The sequence below is a fragment of the Drosophila miranda genome, chromosome XL (genome assembly GCF_003369915.1).
Source record: "Drosophila miranda strain MSH22 chromosome XL, D.miranda_PacBio2.1, whole genome shotgun sequence".
Taxonomy (NCBI): domain Eukaryota; kingdom Metazoa; phylum Arthropoda; class Insecta; order Diptera; family Drosophilidae; genus Drosophila; species Drosophila miranda.
The window spans coordinates 927,734-937,230 of NC_046673.1; the positions used below are offsets into that span (position 1 = coordinate 927,734).

General features: G+C 51.0%; 1 pseudogene; it reads right to left on the reverse strand.

Moving 5' to 3' along the window:
* Positions 1–281: 281 nt before the first annotated feature.
* Positions 282–909, reverse strand: LOC108165254 (annotated as a pseudogene).
* Positions 910–9,497: the final 8,588 nt, after the last annotated feature.

Here is a 9,497-nt window from a genome sequence, read left to right on the forward strand (position 1 = left end):
AATATAACCCAGGCCATGTAATATCAGTTCAATTGATTAATATTTAAGCCAACAATAAAAAGTCAACATTCAACTTTTCAGACTAATGTGCAATTACACGTGCAGAGTATTAATGTCAGAATGTCATAGTAATGAAGATTTTCAAAATGCTTTAAAAATATTAAGACACTTAAAAGTGGTTAATGATACAGCCGAACGTGCTTATGCAAGACTATAACCGAATACTAACCAAAAATGAAGATTAGTTTCAGAAGTTGATAAACGTCGCAAAAGCAAATGCTAGTTATTCTTTTTAATGTATCAAATTTTTAATATAAATATACAAATATAGGGCAAATCCCCTTTCTACGAGCACTCCTCTTGACTTTTTCGGACACAGCGAGCTACTTTCCGTTTAAAGTCATGATAAGACTCTCGCCATTCTTTGGCGGCATCTACATTTGCTGCAGACTCATCGTTGGGATCAGCCAACATTGATATCACTGATATCAAGATAGTTTCCACTGTATGCACGAGTAACCAGCGCTCAGATGCTTTTTCGTATCCCCACTTATTATCTCCCGGCTCGTGTAAAATTGAAATGCAGACGTCTCCGTTTTTTCAATATTAGGGTGCCAAATTTTTGTGACGAGCTTCATTCGAGGTGGACGCAAAGGATATTCTTTGGGGAAATAAAGATGTGCTTTAAAAAAGCCTCCTTCATAAAGCGTATCAGGTGGACCAATTATTAGGACTTATTATTAGCGGAATGTATAATTTTCATGATACACTGGATTCTTGTTTAGTTCAGCCAATTGTTTCTTTAAGAGTAAAGATGACTGAAGTTCAGACATATTAAGTTTGTATCTATTATATTTCTCTAAAATAACGCACGCCTAATTTATACAAATTAAAATTTTTTTCTTAAACGCAGAGTCACCAAAAAAAACAAATACATATGTGAAGACCGATAAGAAAGAATTTTTGTTCTTGTGAGGAACCGCGGTTCCCACAGGCCGAATTCGACCAAAGCATAGCCGGATAAAGGCGGTGGGACGGTCGGATAAAGGCTGATGGCTGGCTGGATAAGGCGAAGGTCAGCCCAGATACCCACGGATATCCGGATGCGGCGAAGAGGCCAAGGGCCCCGAGAGGAGAAGTGTCCCGCTCTCGGAGAGAGAGAAACGCGAGAGGCAGAGGAGACGGCGGGATCGGGCCGGCAGCGATCCGACGCATGACCAAATATGGGCATGGGATCACGCCACCGGCCAGGCCCCGTTACGAAGGCCGTGGAAACCAGGAGACGGCGATGGAAAACTACCAACGCCGAGCCGGGGCCCGTCAAGGGGCTATAAAAGGAGGCTGCGGCGACGAAGCGGGTCTCTTTTTCCGTGGAGAAGTGATCGCGCGCGCACGTTGAAACCCCGCCGAAACGTAAGAGTGATACCCGGTACGGTTCGAAGAAGTGCAGTGAAGTGAATAGCAACAGGAAGACAGGCCCCGCCTGCCCCCAGAGTGAGTCTAAGTTAAGAGGTGATCCACAGTTGCCGGCGGAAGCTAAGAGGGGAGTGCGAGACGTAGAGTGCGGATTTGCGTGGCGGGCCAAAGCAATAGCGGAGGTCAAACTGCCCCAATCATTAGCCTCAACGCTGCCACACCCGAGGAGAGCCCACGCGTGGTGGAGATCCATAGATAAGCTGAATTGTAGCATCTAGCCCTAAGCCCTAATATAATTACGAATAAAGAGAAATTCGATTAAAGAAAAGGAAGATCTTATCATTTGTCGTTGGGGGCAACAATAAAAATACGTTGCGACGAATCGGCCGACCGCTGAGCGAGCCCAGCAAACTCAAGCGAACCAAGAAGCTGGTTCGTTACAACTGTTTTTTTTTTTTTTTTTTTTTTTTTTGAGGTCGTGGGGGCGGGTTTGGGGTCCCTCCTCCGCGGGTCCCTGTTGTTGCTGCCGCGTGGACTCTCCTCCCACACCCGGGCGCCGGCCTCTGGCTGGGCTTCGCTCGGGGCGGGCCCCGAGGCCCACGTGATGTGCAGGGTCTGGTGGTGCCACACCATCCCCTGGCGCACGGCGGTCCGCACCTCCTGCGATACGTACGGTCCCATTACGGCCGCCTCCGGTCCCCTCCACTGTGGTTGCTGCTGCCACTGCTCCTGCCCCTGCTGCTGGTGATGCGGCTGCTAGTGCTGCTGCTGCTGGTGCTGCTGGTGCTGCTGGTGCTGCTGCTGCTGCTGCTGCTGGTGCTGCTCCTCCTCGGCCTGCGGCTGCCGCCTCTCGAGGCCCTCGTCATCCTCGGCCGGTGGCGTAGGCTGCCACAGCTCGCCCTCCTCCTCCTCGGCCTGCTGCAGCCGCCGCTGCCACTCGGCCTCGGGGTTCGTAGCCTGCTTGCCCGTGGCCTGGGGCTGCGTTCCCTCGGTCTCCGCCTCGTCGGTCCGGGGCTGCATCGGCGACAGCACCACCCGGAATGGTGGGGGTGGCGGCGCCTCGTCGCTCTCTTGGCCGTGCTCCTCCGTACTGGCGGCTCTTTCCGCCTGTCGCCGCCGCGCCTCCATCCGCTCGTCCCTCCGCCGCCTGATCGCCCGCGCCCTCTCCAGCACTCGGTGCATCCGGCGCTTCTCCTCCGGCGTCGCCTCCTGAAATCTCCGCCTCACCGCCTCGATTTTGTCGCGCAGGGTCAGCGGCCTTCCATTCCTCGTCTCCGGCTCCGCCCCTTGCTGCCGTCTCCACCTGGCCTTCTCTTGAGCGGTTGGCGCGCGCGGGCCGTCGGTGCATCGTCGCCCTCCTCGGCGCCCTCATCCGATGACACCGTCGGCGACACCGAGTCGTGCCCCGATGGCGCCGGTGACACCAACGGCGAGGCCAGCAGCTGAAGGAACTGGGAGCCATCGCACCAATCCTCCTCGTCGCTACGCGAGAGCAAAGACGCCCGTCGCTGACGAGAAGTACCGGCGCGATAGCCCCCTTCTCCCACGATCGCCTGTTGCTCCTCCAGGAAGGCCCTAATATCCTCCATCTTCTTCCTGCCATCCTCGTGGTTGAGCCCGCGTTTCATCTCCATCTTTTATTCTTGCTACTTTTTCTTGCGTTCTTTCTGGTGATAATTACCTTCAAGTGTTCGTTGTTCCGTTTTCCACCCGCCTATATACACGCGTTGCATTACCAATCGTTCCCTCTACCGGTGCCGGTGCTCCGTGTTTCGGTCTCTCTTGCCTGGTTCTAACGGTTGTTGCGTTTGTACTCATGGCCCTCAGCCTCGTCTCTCTGCCGGCCGCGCTCTCTAACGGCATCTTTGCCCTGGTTGTGTGAGTGCCGTCGCGCTCTCCGCTCTCTATCCGATTTCGCCTTATCCCTTTTTATACCCGATACTCAAAATGAGTACTGGGGTATATTAGATTTGTGGTAAAAGCGGATGTGTGTAACGTCCAGAAGGAATCGTTTCCGACCCCATAAAGTATATATATTCTTGATCAGCATCGATTGAGCCCTGTCTGTCTGTCCGTCCGTCCGTCTGTCCGTCTGTCCGTCCCCTTCAGCGCCTAGTGCTCAAAGACTATAAGAGCTAGAGCAACGATGTTTTGGATCCAGACTTCTGTGATATGTCACTGCTACAAAAATATTTCAAAACTTCGCCCCGCCCACTTCCGCCCCCACAAAGGACGAAAATCTGTGGCATCCACAATTTTATAGATATGAGAAAACCAAAAACGTAGAATTGTAGAGAATGACCATATCTTTAAGACTGCGGAATCTGAATTGGATCGTATTATTATTATAGCCAGCATCAAGAAAACAATTTCATTTTTTCTCGCCCTGTCTCTCTCTAACACACACGTAGCATAGGCGGCTTTGCTTAGAGTAAAACATTAGCGCCTAGATTAGACTACAAAAGCTAGAGCAACCAAATTTGGTATCCACACTCCTAATATATCGGACCGAGACGAGATTGTTTCAAAATTTCGCCACACCCCCTTCAGCCCCCGCAAAGGACGAAAATCTGGGGATATTCAAAAATCTCAGAGACTATTAAGGCTAGAGTAACCAAATTTGGTATTCGCACTCCAGTTAGACCTTACTATAAAACGTGTATCTCAAAATTTCGCCACACCCCCTTCCGCCCACACAAAGGACGAAAATCTGTTGCATCCACAAATCTCAGAGACTATTAAGGCTAGAGTAACCAAATTTGGTATCCGCACTTCTGTTAGATCTCACTATAAAACGTATATCTCAGAATTTCGCCCCACCCTTTTCCGCCCCCACAAAGGACGAAAATCTGTTGCATACACAATATTGCACATTCGAGAAAACTAAAAACGCAGAATCATAGATAATGACCATATCTATCAGATTGCTGAATCTGGATCAGATCAGATCATTTTTATAGCCAATAGGAACAAATCAATTTGCACTGGCTACGCAGCCCCCGAAGTCACGATCAGACTGATTCTCTGTCTCTCTCGCACGCACTCCTTGTCGTGTCGTTTAATATTAGCGGCGTCTGCCGGAGGAGAGCCATACTGACTTAGTATCGGGTATAACTGTAGAATTGCGTTCTCCGCAGCAACTCACAACGTTCCCCCTCGTTTTTGTTTATTTTAATTGCTATTTAATGGATTAATGGATTGCTAATTATTTATTTTTATTTGTTATGTAAATTGCTATTTATTCTTACATGCCACCGCCGACCTGTCTTCTTCATCCCGTGCTGCTCGGACCCTCCTTGGCCTGGGTGAGTTCTCCCGACCCGGATGACTTTTACTCAACCCTTTCTCCCTTTCCAGCTCGCCCTCTGCCCTCAATGCGGGCCGCTTGCCGCGATTCCGCTCGTGAACAATGGGTCCTCCGACCCTCCGCCCGGGCTGGAATCTTGGGCTCACATCCCAGGGCAACTCCTATGCGCCACCGGCCGGACTCTTTTGACAGGTGTCTCCCTTACACAGTGGCTCGGACCCGAGGATCATCCGACTCCTCGCCCGGTAGTCCACGCATGAGCGGCACCCGTCGTTCCGGCCCGACGCTCGTAGTTGCCCCGTGAGTCCGCGTTGAGGCGTGAGCCTGGCCCCTGGGTTTTTCCTGGTCATCCGCTGTCTGAGATTACACTCCCCGACCCTGGATTCGCCTCCCAGCTTTGGGTGACGCGTTTCCTGTTCAGGTTTGCTGAGCTTTTCCTCTTCTCGTTTTATTATACCCGATACTCAAAATGAGTATTGGGGTATATTAGATTTGTGGTAAAAGTGGATGTGTGTAACGTCCAGAAGGAATCGTTTCCGACCCCATAAAGTATATATATTTTTGATCAGCATCAATAGCCGAGTCGATTGAGCCATGTCTGTCTGTCCGTCTGTCCGTCCGTCCGTCTGTCCGTCTGTCCGTCCGTCCGTCCCATTCAGCGCCTAGTGCTCAAAGACTATAAGAGCTAGAGCAACGATGTTTTGGATCCAGACTTCTGTGATATGTCACTGCAACAAGAATATTTCAAAACTTTGCCCCGCCCACTTCCGCCCCCACAAAGAGCGAAAATCTGTGGCATCCACAATTTCGACGATACGAGAAAACTAAAAACGCAGAATCGTAGAAGATGACTATATGTTCTAGATCGTAAAATCTCAATCAGATCGTATAATTATTATAGCCAGAATCAAGAAAACAATTTCATTCTTTCTCGCTCTGTCTCTCTCTAACACACAGGTTTCATGGTCGGTTTCGCCAATTGCAAAATATGAGTTCAAGGATCTCAGAACCTATAAGAGCCAGAGCAACCAAATTTGGTATCTACACTCCTGTGATATCGGACCTTGACCATTTTGTGTCAAAATTTCGCCACACCCCCTTCCGCCCCCGCAAAGGACGAAAATCTGGGGCATCCACAAATCTCAGAGACTATTAAGGCTAGAGTTACCAAATTTGGTACACACACTCCTTTAAGATGTCACTATAAAACGTATATCTCAAAATTTCGCCCCACGCTCTTCCGCCCCCACAAAGGACGAAAATCTGTTGCATCCACAATATTGAGGATACGAGAAAACTAAAAACGCAGAATCATAAATAATGATCATATCTATCAGATTGCTGAATCTGGATCAGATTAGATCATTTTTATAGCCAAAAGGAACAAATCAATTTGCACTGGCTACGCAGCCCCCGACGTCACGATCAGACTGATTTTCTGTCTCTCTCGCACGCACTCTTTGTCGTGTCGTTTAATATTAGCGGCGTCTGCCGGAGGAGAGCCATACTGACTTAGTATCGGGTATAACTGTAGAGTTGCGGTGTCCGCAGTAACTCACAACGTTCCCCCTCGTTTTCCTTTCTTCTTGCACTCTACCGTTCCTGGGCCTGCGTGACCCTTTAGGGCGACCTATTACAGCCATTCTCCTTCACCCCTGTGTCTCTCGCTCCTCGGTTTGGGGTTTCAGATCTCGTATGTGTGCCGTTCTCTTCTTCCTGTCGCCCTCCTTTCTTAGGTTGCAGATAACCGGGGATATAAAGTCCGCTATCTGGTATGGCCCATCGTACCTTGGTGCCAGCTTCGCGGCGAATCCCTCCGCTGCATTGGAAAGGTGGTGCTGTTTGGCCCACACGACCTCTCCCACTTTGGGTCTCCACGGTCTTCTTCTCAGGTTGTAATGCCTGGCCTGATCCTGGGCTGCCCTTTCCAAGTTGCGTCGAACCAACTGAAACAGCTCCTTTAATTTCTTCGCATTTTCATCCGGCGTCTCTGTGCCTTGTCCCGTGCCTACCGTCTCCTCGTCATATAGGGCCTTTGGCAGCCGGGGTTCCCTTCCTTGCACCACGAACGCCGGTGAATATCCCGTTGTATCCGACACTCCCGAATTCATGGCCAGCATTAGCTCCGGCCATTTTTCGTCCCAACACCTTTGATCACCCTCGGTGAACTGAGCTATCATGGTCTTTACCGTTCTGTTCGTTCGATCTGTCGGATTCTCTTGCGGCGTATATGGCGCCGTAAACTGGTGGCGAACTCCTAGCTGCTCCAGGAATCTTGTAAATGCCCTGCTTGCAAACTGCACCCCATTGTCCGTAATGAAGACTTTGGGCGCCCCAAAACGGGCTATTATGCGCTCTCGACAGGCCTTTATTAGTGCCTCTGCTGTGGCCTTCCTCAGCGGCACCAACTCGGTCCACTTGGAGAATCGATCCACCAGCACCAACAGCATCGAGTTCCCATGTTTCGACCTCGGCAGAGGACCCACAAAGTCGGCGCATACCGTTGCCCATGGTTCTTCCGGCACCTGTGTCAACATTTCTCCTGCCGCTTGTAGCTGACTTGGCTTAAAACGAAGACATAGTTCGCACTTCCGCACGTAGGCCCTCACGTCCCTGTACATCCCTGGCCAGTAATATCTTGCCGCCACCCGTGCCGCGGTTCTCCTTCCGCCGGCGTGGCCTGCTTCCGGGCTATCGTGGCTTTCCTTTAAAACCCTTTCTCGGGCATATTTCGGCACACATAACTTCCACGAGGCGACTTCTTCGCTCCCTGCCCGGTGAGGAATGTGCCGGTACAAGTTTCCCCCCTTCTCCACATAGTCGGGGTACTTCGGGGATTCTTTTCTGATCTTTTCTACCATGCCCTCTAACCACTTGCAGGGCGGCTCGCCTACTGGTTGTGTTCCCTCCTCATTTCTTATCCGACGGCCTCGCTCCTCCACCGGTTGTCGGGAGAGTGCGTCGGCTACCACGTTGAGCTGTCCTTTCCTGTACGCGACTTCAAAGTCGTACTGCTGTAGCTCTAATGCCCATCTCGCCACTCTTCCCGACGGACTTTCTATGCTATTTAGCCATTTCAGAGCCATGTGGTCCGTGACCACCTTGAAGCGATATCCTTCCAAGTATGGCCTCAACCGGCGGATGGCCCATACAATGGCCAGACATTCTTTCTCGGTCGCCGAATAGTTCCTTTCGGGTCCATTTAGCGTCCTGCTAGCATATGATATTACCCGTTCGCCCCTTTCCGTCTCCTGCGTGAGAATCGCACCCAGCCCGTAATCACTGGCGTCTGTCTGCAGAATGAACTTCTTCGAGAAGTCGGGGCACGCCAGCACGGGGTCCGCCACTAGTCGTCTTTTCACCTCCTCGAACGCTTCTTGCCGTTCTTGTGTCCAGACCCATTCCGTCTTCTTCTTGAGGAGCCCGGTCAGGGGCTGCACGAGGGTGGCGAAGTCGGGCACGAACCTCCGGTACCATGAGGCCACTCCCAAGTACTGTCTCAGCTCCTTGACATTTGTCGGCGGTTTCAGTTCGGCTATGGCTGCGACTTTCTCGGGGTCTGTACATATCCCCTCGCCGGTCACCTTGTGGCCCAGATACCGCAGCTCTTTCCTAAAGAACTCGCACTTGTCTGCGTTCAGCCGCAGGTTAGCCAAGCGCAGCCGTCGAAACACCTCTTCCAGGTTTCTTCGGTGTTCTTCCTCTGTTCGCCCGATGACCACTATGTCATCCTGGTACGCGAACGCGTGCGGCATCATTTCTGGCCCAATCACTTGGTCTAACGCCCGTTGAAAGGTGGCCGACGCGGAGTGTAACCCAAGCGGCATCACCTTCCATTGGTATAGCCCAATTCCGGGCACCGTGAACGCCGTGATCGGCCGGCTGCTCTCGGCCAGGGGGATCTGCCAATATCCATCCTTCAGATCTAGGCTACTTATGAATTTCGCTTCCCGCAGTTGATCGAGGATGTAATCGATCCTGGGCATTGGGTACGCGTCCTTTACTGATCTCGCGTTAACTTGACGAAAGTCCACGCACAATCTCCATTTGCCATTTTTATACCCGATACTCAAAATGAGTATTGGGGTATATTAGATTTGTGGTAAAAGTGGATGTGTGTAATGTCCAGAAGGAATCGTTTCCGACCCCATAAAGTATATATATTCTTGATCAGCATCAATAGCCGAGTCGATTGAGCCCTGTCTGTCTGTCCGTCCGTCCGTCCGTCCGTCCGTCTGTCCGTCCGTCCGTCCGTCCGTCCGTCCGTCCGTCCGTCCGTCCGTCCCCTTCAGCGCCTAGTGCTCAAAGACTATAAGAGCTAGAGCAACGATGTTTTGGATCCAGACTTCTGTGATATGTCACTGCTACAAAAATATTTCAAAACTTCGCCCCGCCCACTTCCGCCCCCACAAAGGACGAAAATCTGTGGCATCCACATTTTTAAAGATACGATAAAACGAAAAACGCAGAATCGGTGAGGATGACCATATCTTCTACAGTGCAAAATCTGAACCAGATCGTATAATGATTATAGCCAGAATCAAGAAAACAATTTCATTCTTTCTCGCTCTGTCTCTCTCTAACACACAGGTTTCATGGTCGGTATTGTCAATTGCAAAATATGAGTTCAAGGATCTCAGAACCTATAAGAGCCAGAGCAACCAAATTTGGTATCCACACTCCTGTGATATCGGACCTTGACCGTTTCGTGTCCAAATTTCGCCACACCCCCTTCCGCCCCCGCAAAGGACGAAAATCTGGGGCATCCACAAAT